The 26,495-nt window shown below is 37.6% G+C and overlaps 1 long non-coding RNA gene across 1 annotated transcript in view; it reads right to left on the reverse strand.

The window, feature by feature from the left end:
• Window positions 1–17,460: 17,460 nt before the first annotated feature.
• Window positions 17,461–26,495, reverse strand: part of LOC145984526 (uncharacterized) — a 49,948-nt gene continuing 40,913 nt past the window's right edge. Inside the window, exons 3-4 of the long non-coding RNA XR_014441344.1 lie at window positions 22,786–22,851; window positions 17,461–19,156 (exon numbers count right to left, since the gene is read on the reverse strand). This is a non-coding gene — a long non-coding RNA (uncharacterized LOC145984526). The remainder of the gene's footprint in view (window positions 19,157–22,785; window positions 22,852–26,495) is intronic.

Here is a 26,495-nt window from a genome sequence, read left to right on the forward strand (position 1 = left end):
GACGTTTTTGCTTCCATTATCGTGTACTGTCACCTGTGTCAGTTTGCGCAATTTACTTATGAGACACCCTGCATATCATCATCATCTCCAATGTATACAATCCGATGCCACAAAAGGATCGAGCCTTCCCAAAGAATAGTGGTTAATGTGTTCGCCTTGAACTAAAGTGTGACGGATTGGATTCTGGTATAAATTATATACATGAGATAACTTGAATTCATTACATAAACCTTTCATTTTTGCACCGTTGTCATACTTGCACACCTGATTCCAACAGTCCTTTATATCTAAACCCACGGAAGAGGGTTTTCTCTACTTCTCAATTTTCTTCGAGTAAATTTGTAAATCTAAGGAGTAAGGACTGACATAGGCGCTGACTCCATGGGGCTTGGGGGGGGGGGGGGCAAAATGATTTTGCTTAAGAGGATCTAATGTATTATTTTGATTCTCTTGTAAAGTTTACTCTGAATTGTGCCACATGAACTTAACTTTAAATACACATTTGAAATGGTCTAGACCATCAACTTTGGGGGGCTCAGACCGCTAAACCATCAACTTTGGGGTCTCAGACCGCTAAACCATCAACTTTGGGGGGCTATGACCGGAGACAGCAAAACACATGACTTATTATTATATACTAAGTATATAATTATTATTTACTATTATACATATATTAATCAGAGACAATGAATTTAGCCAACGACTTGTTAAAGACTGTTTGGGAATCCCCTAAAACAATGCAAATATTTAGGAATATTTTTGATGTGAATGAGAAGGCTGGTCATACTAGACTGCGACCACTTTGCCCTCGTCGGTGGACGTTGAGAGCCTCCAGTATGCAACAGATCTTAAAGAACTATGAAAACCTTCTCAATTTGTTTGAGAAATTTTCTGAAGAAGATTCTACTGATGCAACATCAAAATATGCTGGATACCTGGAGACAATGTTTTACTTCAATACATTTTTCTTTCTCTCCCTCTACTGCCATGTGATGGGTCCAATAGAAGAGGTAAACTGTAAGATTCAGTCTCCACGCATTGGTGCTAAAGAAGCGGAATCAAAACTAAAATACTTGACTGACATCTTTCAAGAAAAATGAATGGGTTTTGAAAAGTTCTGGCAGAAATGAGGGCAAACCCAGCCTCGTTGATGAGCCAGACTTGACCCGGTAACATCACGTCCCCAAGAGACTTGAAAATCCTGATGCTCCCAAAACTCACAAGTTCTACACTCCAAAATAGCATTATAAACCAACATACATTGACGTCTGTGACACAGCAAAATCATGTGTTAAACAAGGACATCAATCTACAGGACTACATAAAGTAACAGCCGTAGAGAAAGAATGCATCTCAGCTGTGAACAGTTGCACAACAAACTTTCAGCAAACGCGATAATTCTTTCGCCAAGATTTGGATGCCGGTAAGCTCTCCTTACACCTGTCCATGCTTGGTGATATCGCCAAACAGAAGAAAGTGGTTCTAATTACCATGCGTGACATAAGGAAGTGTGGCTCAGTCGTGGAGTTCCGTGGAAGCCTTCAGAGAGAGCGGACGCGGAAACTAGTTGCTCCGTGAAGGTCAGTGAAAAGTTGCCTTCAGGAAACAACGAGCGGGAGTGCCGTGTGCGTGTTGCTTGTGGTGTTTGGTGCAGTTGGCTGGCGAGTAAGTAGAATTGGAAAAGTACTTTAGAATAGTAAAAAGATGAATATTATTAGACAAAATACCATCCAGATACGTTTTCCGTTCGGGGCACCGAGGCCGTCGGCGCGAGAAATTCATGACTTTATTCATGGACAATTTCAACTCCACGTAGATGAGATCTTGGGAATACAAATACCTACGCATTTTCGATGTGTTTTCGTAAAATGTATCAGAGAAGTTATAATGACGCGAATATTAGAGAAATGTGGTCCGGAAACAAACTTTTGTTATGATAATGGTGAAACTGTAAAAGTGCTTTTGAGTGATGCGGGGAGGGAAAGAAAAGCGGTAAGAGTGTTTAACTTACCACTAGAACTAGATGATGACTGTGTGAAAGAAAAAATGACGGAATTTGGGAAGGTGGAATGTATAGACAAAGAAACGTGGTCAGAAAACTTTAAATATCAAGTTTACAACGGGGTGAGAATAGTAAAAATGGAACTGAAAAAACCGATTCCGTCGTTCATTACAGTAAAATCTCATCAATGCCATGTGATATACGACGGACAGCCGAGAACGTGCAGGGTGTGTGGAAAAGAAGGACACGATAGCTGGCAATGTGATAGTCGTCAGATAACAACGCTTCGTGTGAATAAAAACCGAGAGAGAAATTATAGTGATATAGTAGTGGAAAGGGGGAGTTCCTCGAACGTGACAAATCAGTTCCAACCAGATAATAATCAAAACAGGTCGGAAGGTCTACAAAATGTGATAAAAGAACAAATGAAAGATAAGGGGATAAAGAATGTGCCAAGTGACACCCGCCCGGTGGAAATGTTCCCACCGGTAAATACGGAGACCACAAAGGAAGAACACAACCAGAAAATATTACCGATGGACACAAAACAACCGGGAACTTCCCACCTAGACAAACAAGAGGAAAAAGGAAGTGAAGAAATGCAGGATGACCAGATGCAGGACGAAGGAAACTCAGTTGATCTTCCTCCCATCCCAGCTGCAAAGGACAACGTCCCAAAAGAGGAGGACAAGGGACCATCAAAAGACTGTGAGCTGGAAAGTGAATTGAATACAGAAGAAGAAAGTGACGAAAGTGTCACTTCAGTGTCAAAGTGGAAAAAATCTCAGCAGGTGGGTGCAAAAAAACGGACGAAAAATACTTCGAAAGGTAGCGAGAACACAGTAGCGAAGAGGAGATCAGTGAGAGAGGTAGGAGGTATGAATAGAGTAATGAACAGAAGAAGTAAACCCTAAAAAGGGAAATTTAATTTGATATTTCATTTGTTGTTTGCATTTTTTTTTCAACGTTATGAGGGACGATCGGAAAGTACTATTAACTGTGTGCTATATTATTCATTTATTAATGGTATATACCACTAGAATATGTACTATTAATATTAATGGAATTTTTCGCCTGTAAAATGTAAAATGTTAGAAGAATTTGTACGGGTACACTCCATAGACGTATTGTTTTTGCAGGAAGTTTGTATGTGTGACTTTCCATCAATATATGGTTACGAAGCGATAGTTAATACTGGTATCAATGGCCGTGGGACAGCAACACTTGTTAGAAACGGCCTAACCATTACTAATGTAAAAAAGTTAGTAGATGGGAGAGGCATTAGCTTTCAAAGTAAGAACTATACTTTTGTGAATATTTATGCCCCATCAGGCAATCAAAATAGACAGGTACGTGAACAATTTTATAATCAGGACATTTTATATTTGCTACCGTTAAATGAATCTAAAATAATATTTGGGGGTGATTTTAATCAGGTATTAAATCCCAGCGATTGTTTAGGAGCTTATCAAAAGAGTCCAGCCCTTGCAACATTAATTGAAGAATTGCATTTGAAAGATATTTGGTTAGAGAAGAGACAGGATATAATATTTACATATTTTAATAATAAATCTGGATCGAGAATCGATAGGTTATATACAAATACAGATCAAATAAAAAATATAACATCCATAGAAGCATTGCCAGCGCCCTTTACTGATCATATGGCAGTAAAAATGGCAATTAACCTGGAAGAAACAAAACTAGTCAGGGGTCCTTCATATTGGAAGCTAAATATACAGTTATTAGAGCTTCCACATATCAATGAAATATTTGCACAAAAATGGGCCGACTGGTGTAAACAACAAAAGTATTACAGTAATCATAATGACTGGTGGGTTCGATATGTAAAACCAAAATTAAAAACATTTTTCTGCTGGTATGGAAAAGAAAATGCAAAAGACAGAAATGGATTGATCAACTTTTATTACCAGTGTTTACACGAGGCATGTCAAGGGAGAGATGTCACCAAAAATTACCAAGCCATACAGCAGTACAAAGCCAAAATCTTAACACTCCAGAGGCAACAAATGGAAGGCATAACAATAAGAACCAATTCCAAGAATTTGATTCAAGATGAAAGAACTTCGATGTATCACTATGTACAGATGCAAAAACAACAAAAAACACTCATGATAAACAATCTTGTGGATTCAGGTGGAGAATCGCATGCGAGTCAGCCAGAAATCATGCAAACATTTTATGACTATTATGGGGAGCTTTATCAAACCGGGGAGGGGGAATCAGAAGCAAGAGAGACAATACTGAATTCTTTAACTAATGGTTTGCAAGAAGAGGATAGACAACTTTTAGATACTGAAGTAACAATAGAAGAAGTATATGAAGCGTTACAAACATGCAATCTTAAAGGAGCACCAGGAAAAGATGGTATTGGTTACAAGTTTTATTTGCAGTTTTTTGAGATATAAAATATGAACTAATCAAAATCATACAAGATGCCTTTAAAAGTGGAAAAGTTTTACAAAATGAAGGCATCATCATATTGATACCGAAAAAAACACATGCAAAACAAGTAGACGACTACAGACCAATAACATTACTAAATTGTGACTATAAAATAATGGCAAAGATCTTAGCAAATAGGTTAAAGTTAATTTTACCACGGATACTCAGCGAGAAACAAACATGCATTGGCAAAAAGCATAACATATTCAGTGCAGTTGGAGGGATTCGCGATCTGATATCCTATTATCTGGTGCAGAAACTTGATGCATGTGTGCTTGCTTTTGATTTCAAAAAAGCGTTTGATTTAGTGTCGCATGACTACCTGTTTGAGGTGCTAAAGGCATATAGATTCAGTGATAAATTTATTAATATTTTGAAAGGTTTCTATCAACAGGCAACATCTCGGATAATGGTCAATGGATTCCTGTCGTCCCCAATAAATATAACAAGATCAATTCGGCAAGGATGTCCACTAAGTATGCTCTTGTTTGCTTTAACCCTGGATCCTTTGCTGCAATATATCAGGAAAACTACTCCCGACGCGATACACGCCTTTAAGGAAAACCAAGTGTTTGCGTTTGCAGATGATTTATCCGCTTGTATCACCACAAACGAGCAAATGGAAAAAATGATGGCAGCGATACATATATACTGCCGTGCTAGTGGGGCCAAAATAAATATGGAAAAATCAAAGGCGCTACCCTTTGGCACATGGGATCAAAAATATCCAGATATAGGGATCCCATATGTACAGGAAATTAAAATATTAGGAATAATTTTTCACAGGGACGAGGAACAAATGTTAGAATCCAATTGGCAAAAGATAGCGAGAGACATTCGCATACAATGTTATAAAATGCGAAGCAGACAGTTGAACATGATACAACGAGTGTGGTTTTTGCAAACATATATGTTTAGTAAATTAAACTATACGGCCCAAGTGATCCCAATCAATCAAAAATACCTCAGAATAATGAATTCAGCAATTGGTTGGTTTATGTGGTATGGCCATTTTTTTCGAATACCACTATCCAATCTATGGCAAATGAAACTAAAAGGAGGATTGGAGCTCACAAATATTGAGATCAAATGCAAATCCCTATTCCTGGCAAGATCCTATACGCTCTATGGCATCGAAGATTCTATTACATCATTATGGATACAGTTATGGACGGAGGAATTTCCACCCCAAAATCCGCCAGATCTACGGAGATTGAAAAAAGGACCGTTATATCTCCGAAGTTTGATGCAAGAATTCAGTTATGTGGTGCTTCCGCCAAAAGGTGAAGATGTAAAACTCTCTCAATACTTGTATACACTGTTTCACAAACAGTTGCAGATACCAACTCACCGCATTGAAAAACATTTTCCCAATAACAGATGGCAAAATATTTGGAAAAATTTAAATAAGAAATTTCTGGATACATCAGTGTATAGTGTTTGGTACATTGTAATACATGATATTATACCAACTAATGAACGCTTACATAATATCAATAGACTAACAACTGATAAATGCAACATATGTGGAGAGATAGACACCATTGAGCATAGAATAGTAACATGTAATGGAGTACAGGAAATTTGGAAATGCCTAACGACATATCTAGGACAAATATGTCGAACATCACCCCGATACTTTCAACCGTCGATGTGTACAAGACCAGATTTCAAATATTTTCCAGAAAAGAAAAACAATGCAGTAATTTGGTTAATAGCTAATACAATATATTATGTATTTTGTAAAAAGTATGAGAGCAATAGCATTTTGTTCACACAGTATTTAAAAAGAACTAGATGGAAAATGTTACAATATCCAAAAATGTATGAGTATTTTGGAAACTACCTCAGTGTTGTTTAGAAAACAATAATTATGTACTTGTGGTGTGAAAGTGTAAACAGGTATTAAATATATGAAGAAATGTATATTTATATTACAGGTACAAATGCATGTTTACGCCAAAAATATTGTATCAGATAGCCAAAATGGGACTCTTACTATAATACTTACTATGTTAAAAATTCTATACAATACTTTAACAGAATTTATGTAAGAAAACGGACATATTTTGTATATATGCTGATAAAATAAAATTTTGTTAAAAAAAAAAAAAAAAAAAGTCGGTAACGCGTCTGACTGCCATGCTCAAGGTCCCGGGTTCGATCCCCGGCCGGTTCAAATCCGGGAACTTTTCTAACGGTGGAAGCGGCCCTGGCGCCTACCCAGCGTCGAATAACATGGGTACCTGGGGGGTAAAGGCGGTCAGGGGCATGATGCTGATCACATCACCCCCACTCACGACCGGATCAAGAAAGTGTGGGGCGTTACCCCCACACCCCCTATACGCCTTCATGGCGTGGTGCTATGCACAGGAGAACTCTTTACTTTACCTTTTTACATTTCATTTGCATGAGGAATATAATAGCTGCTTAAAAATTCCTATACGAAGACGTAATTTTTATTTTTAATAAAGGGAGGGAGTGAGTCATTCATTCATTTATTTCAGTGATCAGAGCCCCCCCCAATAATTTTGACAAGTCGGCGCCCCTGAGGACTGATGACATTGTTCGTGTTGTCTCAAATCTAACATAAGAGAAAATACATGGATTTTTAAAGCCTGTCTGGATACATTAAGTTAATGAGGTCATTCTCCACTTAGATTCCCCAATAATGGCCGTGGATTATTTTAGATTATCCGTAGATTTTTGGTCGCTACAGGAGAAAGTAGCCGGCTTCCGTGGCGGAGTGGTTAGCACATCGCGCTACGATGCCAGGGGTTCCGGTTTGAATCCCGGCCTGGGTATTTGTAAGTCTCCTTTCATCAATTTCATCATATCATCACTCATCCCTTTCTTCACAATTAATCAAAAGTGGTATTCATTTATTTCTTTATAAACAAACTGAATCAATCAATACAGGAGAAAATAATGTTCTTTGCCAACAAGATATACGAGATATATATACACACATATATACAAATATATATACATACATATACATACACACACCAATACACACACTCATACACGCACATTCATATATATATATATATATATATATATATATATATATATATATATATATATATATTCTTCAATTCCAACGCTGCACTAAATAATGCAAAGCAAATTAGTAGGGAAAGAAGTTCCAATCTAATGAAGTGACAGGGAGAGAAAGGGTAAGTGGCAAAATTCGGAGGAGAATTTCAATCACATCTGCATTCTTTCTGTAAATTGCCCCCGATTTCCTTGGAAATTATGGCAGGTATAATAATAGAAGATAATCAATTGTGAAATTCCTGAATGGTGTGCGTGTTCACGTGGCTTGGTAGTGTACTCGGTCTCATCTCGAGTTGAAAGTACCCGTCTCGTTCCAGGAATTAATTTCTTCGTAAAAGTAGCAAATGAATCTCATTAGATATAGTATTTAATGATATTTTTTTTAATTATTTAATAAGGGACATATATTGCATGACAATTACATATATATATATAACGGGTGGGCCTTTTAAGTTGATAACTCGAAATATCTCTTTGAGGGGGAAAGAGAATGCCATTATGTATATTTCAGTAGGGGGGCACTTTGAAGGTCATTTGATGGTTACTCATTTTTTTTAAAATATGGAGAACTATTTTCTTTGTTCAATACTTTTACTCCTCTTACAAAAATAAGCAACTTTTTCCATTCATCGCAAAGTTTCAGATATATTTGCAAGTAAAAAGTGGTAACTGAAATTCACATTATTTCATAAGCATCAAAATGTTTATTCCAAAAACGAGAGAAACTTGGAGAAAGACTGTACATGCAAACATACGCCGTATATGTGATTGATTGGTTGATGACGTCATGTCACATGTTTGAAACCACTAGAAAGATTAACTTAAATAGTGCACGTGATAAAGAGGCAGGACGGCGTGCTTCCTACTTCCAGCCGCCTTAGTCCAGTTCTCGTTTACTGTTGTAGTAAACGATTTGGTGTTTAAATCCACTTTATGCACAGCAAGGCAAATCGGGACTGGACCTACAGTTTAAAGTGGGATCCTACTGTTGTAAGGGTCCCGCGGATCCAAACAATATGATTACAATGTTGTTGTTTTCTATCTCTTCTTTTACGATTCGCAAGTTATGTTTAAAAATTGAAAGTTCGTATAGTACTTTTGTACAACGTGATGTGGAAATTTAATTTCTTTCGTTTTTGGAATAATAATTTCGATGCTTATGAAATAGTACCACTTCTTACTTGTCAAATATCTGTGAAACTACACTATTAATGGAAAAAAGATTTCTACAAAAGTGATTTATTTTTGTAAGAGGAATTAAAATATTAAACAAAAACATTAGGTTTGCTTTAAAAGAAATTGAGTGACCTTCAAATTACCTTCAAAACTCAATTAACGCTTGTTAAAAAAACTTTCCTTTCGAAAACGCTTTGTTTGCGAGATATTTCAAGTTATCGACTAAGGGCCAGTTTTTCAATGTGCGATTAAAGTTCGGGTAGGGAAAATACGAGGTGCATTCAAGTTCTAAGGTCTCCTATTTTTTCTTTCATAATCAACTTACACAACAAAGATGAAACTTCATTCACTTCTCAACATAGTCTCCCTCTAGACGTACACACTTTTCGCAACGTCGACGCCATGATTGCATGGCCACCGCGAACGCTTCTTTAGGGGTCTGCTTGCCCCACTGGAAAATTGCCAATGCAATAGCAGCACGAGAGGAAAATGTGCGGCCCCGGAGAAAGTCCTTCAGCGTTGGGAAAAGCAAAAAATCACTAGGTGCAAGGTCAGTGGAGTATGGACGGAACATGTGATTCACTTCAAATTTGTTTTCCATGAAGAGCGGCTGAACAATGGCCGCCCAATGAAGAGGTGCGTTGTCCTGATGAAAGAATACAGCTTCAGCCATTTCCGGCCGTTTCTTTCGCAATGCTGGAAGCAACTTGGTCCTCAAATCAGTTCCATAGCTTGTATACCCATCATTGTGGTACCCTTAGGATAGCATTGCGTGAGTATAACGCCTTTGCAGTCCCAAAACATCCCTTTTCTCAGCGATGGAGTAACTGGCGTCTGGTTCGTGGGCGAGGCTCCTTTGGTTTGTTTTCATACGACGTTCGACATTCTTTGAACTATCAGACCCACGAACACACATTGCTCACGTCCATGACACCACCACAGCATGTCTCAGTCAATTTAAGATGAATATCGATGGGTGTTACTCCACGCAGGTGAAGAAAATGGATAATAACACGCTGTTCTTTCGATGTAAGTGATGTCATTTCCAGTATCAAAAACATGTCCGTCGTTAGATAGCGCCACTAGCTTCCTATGGGCCGTTTCGTGCTGTCATCTGGCCTCATCAACCTTCAAGAATGGATACTTCTTCTCAAACAACTCTCACGTCTATAACTGCTTCTAGTAATGAAGAAAAATAGGAGACCTTAGAACTTGAATGCACCTCGTACTAGGGGTTACTGCAATTATGGATTTTTCCATCTGCGTGCGGCCAACTCCTCAACTGGAGGTCAAGTGGCTGTGAACTTGAACCGTGATTCATCCGGAGGTCAGCGAGATGACTGGTAGTTTTCGAACAAACATGATGCCTCATGGGAAGATCTATCTTCACCAGACGATTTCTCAGGCACGTTGAACTGTCGTGCTTGGCAGAGTTCAAATGAAGTGCGTAGTAACATGTAAAACAAAGGAAATGATCGCCAGATTTTAATTTGTGTACACGCATCGAAGACATCTGTCCTTTCGTGAAGCCAGTTAGGAAGTGTCAAGTTGGTGTAGCGGATAAGGGCGGTAGCTTGCAGTCGGTGTTCCATTTTATGTTCGAGTCCTGTGCTGACGATTTTGTTTTTCCTTGCTTCTTCTTCTTCTTCTTCTTCTTTGTAGTTCATTTATCACGATTTTGGCATTTATTTCATGTTTTATTTTTCGCGATCTTAAAATACATATTAAAAATTCTTGCTTTTAATATTATCGGGTAGAGATACTGTGCAAAAGTTGCCTACAAAGTATGAATGTTCAATGAAAATATTTTACTTTCTCTGTGATGTGACGTTCTCCCGGGTACGGTACAAACCGGGAATACACTTTTTGTCAAAATATACATGCAAATGTCAACTTATTTGGGGGGGGGGGGCGTGGATATCTGCAGCCAGACTAGGAGAACGGGTGGTCAGCCCGACCAATCCCCAGCCGTTGTAGGACTTCGTGACTGGATTACGCTCACTCACTGGGAGCTCCCCAATTTCCTCACGATGGTGGGTTTCCACCGACCCTATACACAGGCCGAAAATTCCCGGAGACTGAACCCGGGATCCAACCTATGCCGTTCCGCACCGCCGCCCAAAGCATGATGCCTTGGACCGCACGGCCACGGAGGAGGACATTTTTTCTTATTACATAGCTTGTATTTGATGTCTCTTTCGTTCCGTAAGGAAAAATAATTATTTAAACCATATTACCATTTTTCTTGTGTGGAGTCGATCTGTTTCAGGAAAAGAGCCAAAGGAGTTAGTGTTTTCTCCTCATATGTATTTCTTTCTACCAATGCAATACATAGCACGTTAGGATCTGTATTTGCAATATAAACAATGAATATGAACAACCGCATGTGCCTTATTGTAGTTCTACCTTTTCACACCAGGCGAAATTTGATTTGCATTGAGACATCTAGATGGCAGTGATATCGAATTTCTCGCGGTAGCATTGCCAACTCCAATTGTTCCGCGCCGAACCTACGGTCAGCGAACTCTGGTTATTTTTGCATTGAAAAACCCGGTGTTGGTTAAGACTGGAGGTGAACTCCAACTGGTGGTTGGCTGACCAAAAAGTTGACCAGACATTGAAAAACCGACCCTTAAAGGTATACCCTGTATGTGTGTATGTATGTATGTATCTATATATATATAGATAGATAGATAGATAGATATGTGTGTGTGTGTGTGGAGGGGGGTGTTTGGGTTTGTGTGTGGTGTATCATTGTCATGCAATATATGTTACTCATTAAATAATTAAATAATAAAAAATAACCCATGGCTCTACAGCCCTCGAAAGAGCCTTTGCCTATCTCCCGACTGATAGTCTCCCTCCCACGATCCTACCTAGAGGTGTGGAGTTCTTCAACCGGTAATGGTGTGACGTGGAGTTAACACGTCGAACCCCCAGCCGTTGTAGGAGATTTCCGAGGCCGGGTTACGCTACTCACTCATAACTCCCCAATTTCCTCACGATGGTGGGTTGCCACCGGTCCTATACACAGGCCGAGAACCTCAGAGTCCAAAGCACAGCGCCTTAGACCGCACGGCCACGGAGGAGGACAAATAATTAAATATTATCATTAAATATATATAAAGGGATTAATTTGCTACGTTTATGAACTAGCAAATTAATTACTTCACCAACTGGTTCAAAATGTAAATAAATTACAAAATAGTTGAAATGTTTTTAGTAAGTGTTAGATTTTATTGAATTCTTGCATTCTATTAATAATGATCAATGAGATTTCATACCTATGTTAGTCTTGCAGATGTGTTTTTCTTTCATTGTATTTCTGTTGCTGTTTCTGTAGATCTGTTAATGGTATCTCGGAAGAAAATAGGCCTATTAGAGCTACAGCTAGAGATTTCAGCGCCCAGGACATTTTCATACCCCCTACACCGAAATTGCACCTTCTGTGCCTAGATGTAGCTGGAATATTAAAGCATAGATATTATAGAAATATTATGTACTATGTACTCTTTTCAATTGAATCCAATGAAAAGAAAACTTTGCGTTCCAGAAATATGACTAATAAAAGGGCAGTCGGTTGTGCTGATTACCTCATCTTTATTCAAGCAGTGTGTGGTAATGTTTACATCTGCAAATTCGATTGTACATTGAAGATTCTAATATACTAATGTTATGAACAATGTTTTACGTAACTAGATGGAGGTACAAAAAATAAGACATTAATAAGATATTAGTATCAATATTTATATAACTGCTTTGCGGTTGCTACCGAAAGAAGATGAGAAAGGATATGAAATAAAGGTCGAGCTAAATTCTGTGTTCCAGGGATTGCCGGGTTCAGTATTCTTAGAGATTTGGCTCTTTCCCTACACCCTTCGTTACAGCACAGTCTATTACTAGTCCAATTTGATATAATTTTAAAATCTAATCTATGACTGTAGTGTTCTCAAGAAATATATGCAACACACAGAGAGACAGATATATCAAGTAATTACTAATTGCTTATCTTTGTTGTTATAACAAAAATTATTCTCTCTCCGAAACTTTTGGTGGAGGGGGGAAATTTTAGTACAAGATCGTTTGTGCTAATACTAGTTTAAAAATTACAAATGTTTTCACATATATATTCTTACGCTGGTCTCATTGCTCCTGTTCCAGCTTGTTGCTGTCTGAGTGCATATGTGTTAGTCCGATGTGCAGGTTACCTAACAAAATAATTTAAGTGTTTAGAATAATCAAGTGTCATGCATTTGAGAAAAAGAAGTTACTTTCTCTTCTTTCTAGATTTTATTTGAGTTACAATACCATATAAGGTAGGACAGTTATTTTTGTCAGTGCCATGGTTTATCCAAAGGCAGATCTAATAGCATTTATCTGTGCATTCCCTTATCGCACTATTGGACTATGGTTTAACACAAAAGTCCCGGTGGAGGCACATAGTGGTTCGGATCCAACTTTAAACTGTAGGTCCAGTCCCGGTGAGCCTTACTGTGAATAAAGTGGACTTAAGACAATAATTCAATTCACAATTCAATTTAAGACAAAAGTTTACATTAAACAGCTCTCTTTCCAAGGGGCATCGCGATTCGTTGATGTTTTATGCTCTAAAGCTTTCTGCCAATTTTGACTAATTGCGAAGATGAGGATGAGTGATAATATGATGAAAGTGATGAAGGACAGTCATAAAGAACAGCCATGCTCAGGCCAGGATTCGAATCCTGACCCCCTGGCGCCGTAGCGCTCTGTTCTAGCCCTTTCAACAATGATTCTTCACAAGAGAATTATCTTGGACAAAATTGAAAGCTTGTCATGTGGGAAACTTTAAGATTGGGAAGATCCAAATCTATCTAATTCACTACTTTTAAAAGTATTTTACCAATATTCTTGGACTGGTATTTAAGGTTTGATGTTCCTATGGGAAAATAAATGCAATTACATGAGAGAATATCGAAAATATAGATGATCAAAAACAATCGAATGCAATAAGCTAGTATAGCATCCCCGAAAACAATAGTTTAAAGTTCAAAACTATGTCCTGAATTGATCTGGAAATCTAGGGACGTCATATTTCATATTAAAAAAAACAATAAAAAAAACAACAACACTGCGTACTTATTGAAGCTTGTGAAAATGTCATTGAGGTATTATATTCTATCCTTACTGCGTGAATGGAGGATGATCGTGATATCGATAAAAACTACAAACTAATTTCCACTTGTATGAATTAGCTTTATTTATTATTGGTTACATATGTAGATCTTGTCCAGGTTAGAGTTATATCTACATAATTAAGTACGTTTGCTTGATTATATATATATGAGATATGTTCATTCAATTTCATTTTTAATTTACGGAGTAACTCACCAGTTTTGTGTCAGATTGTGGGCACCAGACTTGGGAAAAGTGACGTTCAGAAAATTTGACACCATAGTACACTTGTGATGGAACATGATTTAACAGAAGGGCATTCATGTGATATCAAAGTTTAGCAGCACTTTGGCTTACTATTGTAGACTCCATGAAAATAAATCAGTAATTCTCGTAATAATGATAACTATTTTGATATGTGCAATTGATATATACGAAACTGGACCAGAATCCTTATGAGTTCCTCAGTAAATCAATAAGAACATTGAACTAATAAATACGCAGAACTCTTACCTAATTTTGAATACTTCTAATAATAGCACATGCGTATCATACAATGTTTCAATCAATTAAACATAAACAATCGCGATTATTGCTGATAAATTACCAAAAAGTTACAATACAATAAATATAAAAAGTCATGTTGAGGCAGAAACATCATACTTTCCATAATTTCAACCCAAGTAACAATAAAAAGTTGAAAATAAAAGGTAATAATAGTTGAAATTTTGGAGCCATTAGAAGAAAACTGATGAAAAGATCTAAAATTTGAAATTTTATGATCTTTTCGAACACCCGTGGTCCAAAAATGTAACTTTGTGTATGTATTTGACGATGTTTCTACCCAAAGGTTTTTGTTACTTATGTGCATAATATTCTCAACTTAAATAAGACAACTCCAGTTTAATACAAGCCAATCAAATGTTATCCATAATGTTATTTCCGAATCAATTATTTTTAAAAGAGATATATAATAAATTACATGCAGAAATATAATATAATGTCACATGAGCAGATTCTCTACCATACTTTGCATAACGTCTATCGAGATAACAAAAAATAATTACAAATATACTGTAAAAAGTATTTGATATTGAAATACAATTATTATAAAACTGAGACAAACGAGACAAACGTTTAGTAATTCAAAATTTGAAGTTCTTTCCAATTTCATAGCTCTAAACTGAAGTTGTGTTAACGTCTTTTAACCAAAGTTATTTAATATTTGTACATGGAATAATCATCATTTGAATATGTTAACTACAATTTCTTTCATTCTAATGAAATGTTACATTACGTTACATGTTAATCTTTGTATTTCTAGATAAAAATATTTTGCGGATATACAAATGTATTTGGATAGAAAATTACCAATCGATTGTAATTTACAACAGTATGATTAAAACTGGCAAAATACAATAGATTTGTAGTTTTAGACACAGAATCTCCACTTACAGGATATCGCCGAACAACAAAGAGAAACCTTTATATTTTATAAAGGTCACCAATATGATCAGCTTCCACATTAACATTTTGTACGATCAGGTTTCGCTCCGCCTAAAATTCTCCAAAAAAACAGCAATATATGCAACACTGCAGCTTAGATTCAAGGTTGCTACTGGAATGTTTCTTTTCGGAGGTGGCGGTAAGAAAAGCACTAAAAGTGATTGTAGAGTATGGAGATACACCGTCGGGGTAAAATCACCCATCTACCAGTTTCCCTTCAAGCAGGCATGACTATCATTATCATATTATGTTTCGGCGTTAGAAATTGCATTCGTTTAGTTTTGTTCAGAGATATTCACAAAACAGAGAAGGTGCCATGCAGTTTGTCCGTAGCGTACTTGGGATTTAGTTATTTAGATATTAGTGGCAACCGTGATTCTGTGCGGCGTGGATGTGTGTGTGTGTGTGCATTTTTTATTGTTAATAGAGTCGATTCGTGTTATCAAACAGAGAATTCCTTGATAATAGAAAATCTATTCAGCTAAGAAAAACATATTTAAATGTAACAATAGTTGATATTTTAATAAAATAATAAAACTGAGTCAAACTTTTAAAATATTAAATTTCTAGAATATTTCACAACTAGCCCAAAGCTACATGCTTATGAGTTCATGCGCGTATTTGAATACTTGAGCCTGTCTCTATCCGTTACAAAGAACACTCTGCAAAATTGTTATTTGGATATAAATATCTGTACATAGATATATAAAGTTCCCAATGAACTGATACTATTAACACTGGCAAAATATTCTAAAGGCATAATGGATATGCATAATATAAAACCTAGTCAAGTAACAAAAAACACTCACATGTAAGATGTCACAACATATTTTTTTTTAAATAGAAAAATAATAAATTTGAAATTGTAAGTATATTTTCCAGTAGCTTTAATTTATTTTAGCTTTGTCGGTTTATGCTTGAATTTCACGCTATGGTTACTAAATTACTTGAATCAGTAGCGTACGCAGGATTTCATCAAGGGGGGTGTTATTTCGAAAACTTTCTACAAATTCACATTACCATTGTTTTATTATACTTTAATTATTAATAATAATAAATTAATTAATAATTCTTATAATTAATTAATTAATTAATTTAATTACTACTAATGCAGCTGCTATTTATGAAAGAAATAGAACAAAATTACATTTCTTTTGTTTCAAAATAATTGTCTAGTCAACGGTTATTTGTATATGATAAGTGAGACATTTCAAGTGTGAAGAAAATCCATAAAAACAAGCAAATATATTAAATTTATTGAAATAATCGAAATATGAAACTCATTCAAGGAGCCGCGCTGGTCTAGTCTGACAACTTCGTGGGATATCCGGGTTCGATTCCCGGAATTGGTTGGAATTTATCCAGCCTTGTCTCCGCACCCAGCCTCATAGCAATGGGTACCTGAGAGCAATCTTGGGGGATGAAGGCTGCCGGAGCACGGTGCTGATCACATCACCTGCAAAATAGTTCGAGATCGAGAATCTTTGGGGCCCACCACACCACTATGTGTGCCTTCATCGCACGGTGCTATATGCACGGGGGAATTTACATTACCTTTACCTACGGAACTCACCCAGGATGATGATGAAGCGCGAGAATACATGTTGCTAAATTCCGCTGAGTCTATGTTTTCGTTGAAAAGTAAGTTTATAGACATTCCAACACATTTATCACTTCTAGGTGATTCACAAAGGACTTCTTCAACATTATTTAATGATGTGGATGTAGACTCAGCATCACTTGAGAGTTCACAAGGGGATGTGAAATCAGTAACGGGAAGAACGTTTGCAATAAGGACGAAGCAAGGAATTTTCACAATTCTTTTGCGACTTTTTGCAAAAAAAAAAATGCAAAATTGGACTTTGAGGCCGCTTAGATTGTGTTTGGAATGTTGTGTTTTTCTTCATGCTGCATGGGAATAATAATTCAAATTATTAATATTATTATTATTGTTATTATTATTATTATTACTGTCGCAGATCTTTGACTGTGATAAATTAGCCATTTTAAATTTTTTTCTACAGCATTTTCCATAATATTTCAAAAGCTCAAGGGGGGGGGGTTAAACCCGGTAACCCCCCCCCCTTGCGTACGCCACTGACTTGAATGCAAAATATTCTCATTAGAATATGTTTAAAGTCTTTCTCATGCTAATGAAATGCTAGAACTGACCCCCCATATGTCTAGATAAGGTTGTAAAATGGATATAAATGTCTATGTAGGTAGAAAGTTCCCAGTCAATCGAAATTATAAAAAGATTGTATAATAAATTGTGACACCGTGTAATATATGAGCTAACTTATAAACAGAAACATGAAGAAAATTTAAAAAAATACGCATAGCTACAAGAAACATTTGAATATAAAATGTAATGGCTGATATTTAACTACAATACTAATAAAACCGAAGGAACAGTTTAAAATTTGTAATTTCAATGATAATTTCCATCTGTCTGATCCAAAACTGTAACTTTGTCAGGACAGCATTTGATATGCACAAACATTCATTTTGAATATGAGGCGCCTAGAATCAAAACACCGCAAAAATAAATTTTTAATGAGGTAAGAATTGTGACTTTTACGTGTAGCCTATATCTATCATACGTATGAGGAACTGGAAATATCACGTTATTTTCCCCTACATAGATGAAACATTGCATTTAATCTACATGATGCACATAAACGCATCCATTGATGCACTGAAGTGTGTCTTTTGGCCTTTGCCAAGAATCGGGTTTACATTTTGAGGCATTTTTTACATATTTCTTTTAAATATAACGCCAAAGCGAATCGTATGATGCAAGTGAGTATTTCTTTCTATGTCGAGCTGTACCTTAATGCATCAATTGGTTCTTTACCTTCCAGTAACTTTCTCGATGTTGCAGTTAAGCATTTGGACTGAGCTACAGACTTTACTCATTATTTGTTTCAGTTGATGCATTTACTTTTCTGCGTGTAGAAGCCGTCATATCATTGATTCAATTAATGCTGAAAACAGTACTTAGTTTAAATATCCATGAACCACTTCACTATTTACGGAATCAAAATTCACCACAAGCCCGTCGTCCAATTAGAACGCGGTATTGCGTGACTTAACCATTTCCTCCTTCAGTTATTTCCTTGTTTTCAATGTGGAGGAGGAACGATTTTTGATACCAATAATAATTATCATTAGAGCTGGGATAATATACTCACTATTTAGGTGATAAGCCTAGTTGTAGACAAATTAACATTATTTACTCTTTATTTTATTAGTATAATAGTAATCCACTGCAAACATTCGCCAAATCCTTATTTTAGTATCAGAATCCGGCATATCCAATCAATTTACTTGTTTATGAATTAAGTACTGCAAAAAAAAATACTTTTATACATGGAAAATCAATCATTAAAACCGATTCACCTTCACTGCAGTTTATTAGGTAGAGTTTTTCGTATTTACTGAAAATGTTGACTACTGTGGGTTTGGAGAGTTTCCATTCTAGGCGCCCTATAAGCTTACTACAGTTTCTTGTACGTTGTGAAAAGTTAAAAATTTTGAAAAATATTCTACTTCAGTTTTGAATAGCTTCGTCCAGCAAAAGAAATATGCAAATAAATACAAATACAATTTATGTAATTAACCTTGTTGTAAAGATTATTTTACTTCCGTAACTCATAGCCTTTATTTCGTGCAGTTATTGCCATTATATCCTTATCCTTTCATCTTCTTGTTTTCGTTCGCCTACACATTCTCTTCCTTCTCTATTTCAATCTTGCTTTCTCTCTCTGCAATTTCCTTCTGAGGTTCTCGTGACTGAAAATGAGGAAACGGAAAAGCATTATTGTGATTGATAATAGAACGAATATCTTACAAATTTATAGCTTTACGTAAATTTTAATTTTAGCGCTATATAAAATTGTGATAATGTACCCTGCCTTCTTTATCTCACGAGCAAGGCCGCGCACAGCGTCAGAGAAGGGGAGGAAACCGAGTGGGCAGAGCGAAGCAGTACACGCTGTTGGGAAGGCTGGTAACTGCAGTCGTTCCTCCCCCCTCCACGCAATCGAGTTCTCTCTCACATGTTTATTGGTGGGGCCGTCTCGCGCAACTATTTGTACCGAGACTTGTTTTCGTTCGCTTGCTCCAGAGATAATTGCGACAGGGTATAGTCAAACCCTTCAAACATTTCAGAAGCATTCACCAGAAAACAACAACACTGTATATACCAGGTGGTTATAATTAAACTGACGGTGTTCAGAGTGGTACAGCACTGGGTGTAATGAGAGTAGGAGTCTGAAATTTCGAAGATATGCTAATGAAGCAATGCGCTCGCTAATTATGAATAAACGTTCCAATTCTCGCCACCAGGTTAAAATATGGCGCTGTTAGCAGTAAGAAAGTGGAAATTTCCGTAACATTGACGTCCGTATGTTATTCCGACGTCGGTGGCATTGCCTAACCGTTGTGTGAGCTCCCTGGTTGTTGATGGTGACGCTTCTTGATGATTCCTTTTGTGATGTGAATGTTCGTTGAAAATTAAAAAGGTTGAATTTGTTCGTGTAAAACACAATGGCTACTGCGAAGAGAGACCGGACCGTGCACTGCTAGTGAACTTGTTTTACCAGAATAGGAGCAATTGCAACGCTGCATTGCGGGAATATCGCCGACAGAAAGGGCTGAGAAGAAGGCCCATGTCAATTAATGGGCTAAAGAACACGATGAAGAAATTCGAGGAAACAGGTGAATTGGGTGTCGCACCAGGGAGAGGAAGGCGCCCCACCCTCATGGAAATTGTGGACGAAGTTGCTGGAGCTGTAGCTGATAGTTCAGCACATGCCTCAACTTCTGCAACCAGTGCTCGAGCTGTGGCACGTGAATTGTCTCTTCCCTGGTCAAAAGTTCGCAAGGTTTTGCGGTGCATTTTACACTGGTATCCTTACAAGATTCATACCGTACACCAATTGAAACCCTAAGATATTCCACAACGCCGTGAGTTTGCTCATCGGTGTTTGGCACGCATGGAAGTGGATGACGTGTGGCCGGGGAATATTATGTGGACTGACGAGGCGTATTTTACTCTGGACGGTGCAGTGAATAGACAGAACTGTCGCATATGTGGTTCCACTCATCCACATGTTGTGCAGGAACAACCATTGCACTTAGTTTTACGTGACTGTTTGGTGTGGGTTAACTGGCTCCTTCATTCTTGGTCTGTTTTTCTTTGAGGAGATGACACCTCGAGGACCTGTTAGGTGTACGTACAGTGACAACTGCACGTCATAGGGACCTCCTTGTGCAACACGTGATTCCAGCTTTGCAAGAACGTAACTGTGACTACCAGGCGCGTATATTCTAGGCTACCTAGGCTATCGCCGAAGCCCAGATTAAATAGAGGAAATAATCGACTAGCAAATGTGACTGATCCTTCACTCTCCAACAACGACCGCGGGAGAAAACGATAGTATAAAAGCCGCGACTCCTGCCCACCGTACTCCCGCGAGGAGGAGAGGGGGAGAGTGGACCATGCTTCCTTATGTCCCGAGCTGAACGGGAGAATTAAAGGATGAGCGGGGATTTTTCGTCCAAGGTTTGTTTCCCTTGAGCTCGCTCTATACATGGGGATGGACTCATTTCCTTGAAAACTACCACCAGGCTTCAGCGGTTAAATTCTTCCCCAACCAGCGACTGGAGACGTTCGGTGACGTATTTCTAGTATCTTCCAAACCCAAGTGTGGACAGGGAAGTCTTCACTTTACAACGGCGATAAAACCTTACAGCGATGCCAATTCGCTAACCAGCATGGGATTTTTCCAAGGTAAGGGAAATTTTGAAACTAAACTACTATTACAGGAATGGGAAATGAGTGGCTGGCATGTGATAGGAAATTTGTCCTCTAGGCCAAAACAACACTGTCCCATCGAACACATGCAGAACTCGCAGGCCTGACCTTCAACGAACCACGCTTTACGATGTTTTCAACCACTCTGCTGCTTTATTTATGATGGTTGGGGTAGACTGACTGGTCGGAGTTGACAAAGGGCACTTTGCGAGGGGAAATGGCGTTGAAGGAAGTTTAAGAAATTTAGGTTTGTTACTGCGGGATTTTCTTAAGTGCATTGAGTGAGTGAATTACGTATATATGTTTTGAATGATCTGTGCTGCGTCATATAGTGAACGAAAATGAGTGACATAATTAACGAACTATTGACGAAACAATTTACTCGGCATTTGCATGAGGATAAGCTTCAAATCGTGCAGATATGCAGGCCTCTGGCATCGCAAAGAAGAGAATAATGGATTTGATTTGTTATTTCGCGTTGCTTTTCTGCCACTTTAGTTAATCGCGACGATGAGGATGAGTGACGATACGATGAAATTCATGAAGGGACATTCACAAAGAACCCGGGTCCCCTGGCGTCGTAGCGCGCTGTGCTAATAACCATTTGACCACAGAGGTTGCCAAGAGAAGAATGGAGTTCCTGTTCAAATTACATATTCAAGGTAAGAAGTTTATTATACGCGTATATTTTATTCTCGCACGTAGGCCTACATAAATATTTCACAATATGGGCATCAATATTTTATAAATAACCATGAAATATTTGAAATGTTTTCCTTATTGTGATATTTTTATAATTATTAGTAAATTGTAATGTATGTATTTTAATCGCAATGTCACATCACCTTAAAATCCAAGAAATTGAACGAAAAATATCCTCCCATTTGAACATTATGATAAGAAGAGATAGCCCAGGTTTTGAACCCAGCATACGCCACTGGTGACTACACCACCATTTTCATGCAAGATGGGGCAACACCACATGTCGCTCGCCAAGTGAAAGATTTTCTGCGAGAAACCTTCGCTAATGACCGCATCATCTCTAGGCAATTTCCAGATGCGTAGCCTTCCAGATCCCCCGACCTAAATCCATGTGACTTCTGGTCGTGGGGATATTTAAAAGATCGTGTCTATTAGGGACATATCCGGTCTCTGCCTGATCTGAAGGCTAGCATACAACGACATGTCACTCAGATTTCACCAGACATGCTGCAAGCAACTATTGATCATCCGTGTTACGAATGCAGCATGTTGCTGAGTTGGGAGGCCATATTGAACAGTTCTTGTAACCATAGTTCTTAATAAAAGTGCCAGAGACACTGTTATCATGTGCTTGATCATTCCTGCTTTTATCCTGTACCATACCACGTTCTGACTGCTTACAGCGCCATATTTTAACCTGGTGGCGAGAATTGAAACTTTTTTTTTTGCACAATTCGCGAGCGCATTGCTTCATTAGCATATCTACGATTCTATGAAGTTTCAGACTCCTACGCTTATTACAGTCCGTGCTGTACCACTCTGAACACCATCAGTTTAATTATAACCACCCGGTATCTATATGTTTCATTCAATTAAATGTTAAAGACAATGTAATAACCACCTGTTCTATATTCTCATTTTCATCCTTGCGTTCTTTCTCTGTAACGTCCATTTGGATCTCGCGTGCCTGAAAATAAGGAAACGAAAACAGGATTATTTTGGTTCATGGTGTGCATTGCATATTCATATGTGATGAGATGAATTTCACACTGCAGCATTATATGTGTGCTCAATTGTATGCATACAATGATGTAGATTTTCGTATACATACATACAAACATGTATGTGTCTGTGTGTGTGTCTATATATATATATATATATATATATATATATATATATATATATACATACATACATACACACACACACACACACACATATGTGTATATATGCGTGTCCCGCTTATACGTATAATAAAAGAAAAAATCACAACTCTTTTACTTACCAATATTTTTTGTCCAAACTTTGTACAAACATGTAACAACTCAGAATTGTTTTTACAAATCAAGAAAACTAGCGCACTTCCACATGTGAACCGTTAGTGGCATGGCAAATGTCAAACCGGTTGTCAGCCACAAGCCACACGTTTTGAAGCATGTGCGGGGTAATGTTGCTTACTGCAACCACAATTCTTTCACGCAAGTCTTGCAAATCTCTAACCGGTGTACAGTAAACTTTGTCCTTAGCATACCCGCACAAAAAAATCATACACAGTGAGGTCTGGTGACCGTGGGGGCCATTCAATAAAATTCGAACCTCTTCCTATCCATTTTCCATTGAAATGATCGTCCAGGAAGTCTCTAACGAAATTTAAGAAAGATCATCGTGCTCCATCTTGTTGCAGGGTGTCCCCGCAATGGACATTTCCACTTTGACATGAAAACCGTTTTAAATCCGAAGAAATGCTTATGAACAAGCGTATAGAACAGGTAATATGGTAATTTTACTGAACCAAAAAAAGAGGGGGTTGGACCCGTTGAATCCCCCTTATATACCGCCATGGTTATACACATTATTTCCTTGTAATAATTATAAATAAACTAAGTATTGATATGTACTGTGCAACTGATGTAATCTTCTCAGTGTATTTTCTCTTATCTGCACAAAAATATTGGATCATAATTTGCGTAACAGAAATGGAACACAAACTGAAATTGCTTTATGGAAACGAAAGTTAAATAGGGTTTATACATACAGTGAAGATAGTGAAAATTATTATTTTGCACTGCATAGGTTACGGTAAATTTCGATAAATATAAGTTTAAAAAAATCTTTTTGAAAGTCTGGTCAGCAACCAATTTTACAATATTTTTCGCATGGCCTGGGAACACGCACGCAGCTGAACCCTTTCATTTATCTTGCACGTCAGCAGCAGGGATATTTCAGAAGAAGAATGATCATTACGAAGCATAGCTTTCCTTTCCACTATCGCTCCTACTTCCATTATTTAAATCTGTACAGATTTGTAAAACTGCTGCACGTGTTCGCTCACCCAGTACACTGGACGCTCGAAGCAGACGACAAACGAGCTCTCTCTAAGTAGTGACGTATTAACATGGCGGCGGCGTGTTTTCAGCGCAACGCTAGCCTCGCAACTTTGGAAGTCTCGTTTTTGCCTTAAACTGAATGCAGAGAAACGCAAGAACTTGCAGGGGACATTTTTCCAGGGTGTAGTTTTTAAAATTGTTGTAAAAAAAATTGAGTGGAAATGTCCATTGTTGGAATTCACTGTTCCCTCGGCGAAGAAGAAGGGACCGATGATTTTGGTCTTCATCACGCCACACCACACGTTTAATTTCGGAGAACCCTGTTCTCTCACACGAACCTCGTGAGAATTTTCGGAACCCCATATCCTACAATTGTGTCGGTTAACATGACCGTTATCATGGAAGGTGGCCTCATCCGAAAAGCAAACACTGTCCAAGAATAAATAGTCCTGGTCAATTTTCCTAAGCATTTCGTTATCAAATTGAACCCTGACAGGCTTGTCACCAGGTTTTATGCGTTGATGAAGTTGAATTTTGTATGCATGAAGGCGCAGTCTCTTGTGGAGTACCCTGTGTATCGTAGATTTAGGAATTTGCAGTTGCCTGCTAACTTAACGTATGGATTTCCTCAGACTCTGGCTAAATGAGACATGAACACGCTCCACATTCTCATCAGACATTTTTCTGTTTGAATGCTTACCTCTTATCGACAACAAAGAACCGGTTTCGCGTAACTGTTTTTCCCATTTCTTTATTGAAATGTACGATGGAACTTCTTCTTTAGCACCCGAACCATAACGTGCACGAAATCGTCTCTGCACAAGTGTCACAGACTTCACTTCAGACAACGTTAAAACACAAAACACCTTTTCTTGTGGCGACCACATGACGAATGGCTACTGAGAAACTGATAATATCAGTTTTCAAGACATTCTGGCTACTGCGCATGCGCAACTACCACTGATTGTGTTGTTAAAAAAAAATTCTGGGTCATTCTTTAAAATGAAACAACAATCACATCATTCTGACAGTTTGTTTGAAAGTTATGAATTTTACTATTATTATATGTATAAGCTGGACACGATATATATATATATATATATATATATATATATATATATATATATAGAGAGAGAGAGAGAGAGAGAGAGAGAGAGAGAGAGAGAGAGAGAGATAATAGGTCAGGGAAACGCTCCATGCTAAGGTGTGTGTATGTGTTTTATGTGTGTGTGAGTAGACATTCTGCAGCAAACATATCTTAATTTCTTCTCTTACACTATTACAAAATCCCACAAATGCAATATTCCATATTATGCAGAAAGCATAACCTGAAATAAAAGGTCATCTTACAGTTAGGATAATGCATTTTTTTTTATAAGTCAAATAATGCGATGTAAATTATGAGTACGAATATGTATGTTGTCCTGTATGTGAACGAAGGTTTTGGCGCAAAAAAAAGAAAATAAAAAAAATCCTCGTGTTTTATATTTTTTTTCTAAAATTCGCAAAATAAAAAAATACAGAGAGGTCTTCAGATAACAATATCTTCCTGAGCGACTGCGCTGGAGTGAACAAATTTTATCAGTCATTAGTTGAAATGTGTGTCAATAGATGGCGCAGAAAGACATATCTCGAGTAGCAGCATTGTGCAAGTCCAAACCTGTTTTCGTTACGCTTGATAATAAACAGGCTGTTTGAATCGCAAGCTATATGATAATGGGGCCGTGCCCGTGGCCGAGAAATGGCAATGTGCAAAACTGTAAAGGTCAACAATGGTAACACTACTTTGTCGGTCTAGGTTTGACATGAAAAATTTCGGGCTCATTGTTTCATATCGACATTGTTGGCCATTTCTTTTATTAGAAAGTTTCCGATACAACAGGTGACAAATATACATCAGGTTGTAAGCTTAGTTTCAAAGACCCGATTGTTACGCACATCGTGCGAAACGTGGCCTCTCTCGACTTAAAAAAAAAAAGAAAATAATAGGGAGTAATTTTGTATCGCTTTTCGTAAACGAAGAACAAGTTCGTTGTTAATCTTGATTCGAGGCTAGATATTAAGAATGATTTTTCCCTTGGCAGAGAGTCGACCACCACCTCCTTTCCCTTTGCACACGCAATTTGGTTGTCCGGGAAAATATGACCGTCAATAGGTTAGCTTCTTGATTTAAGGATTTTAATTGATGGAACGGATTGGACAAAAGTCGCTACAACTAGTGTTTATGGATCGTATTTGTGGTTAGTCCCTATTATTTTTTTTATTGGCTATAATTGTAATTTGG

Source organism: Lepisma saccharinum, chromosome 2 (genome assembly GCF_977018435.1).
Source record: "Lepisma saccharinum chromosome 2, izLepSacc3.1, whole genome shotgun sequence".
NCBI classification, from domain to species: Eukaryota; Metazoa; Arthropoda; class Insecta; order Zygentoma; family Lepismatidae; genus Lepisma; species Lepisma saccharinum.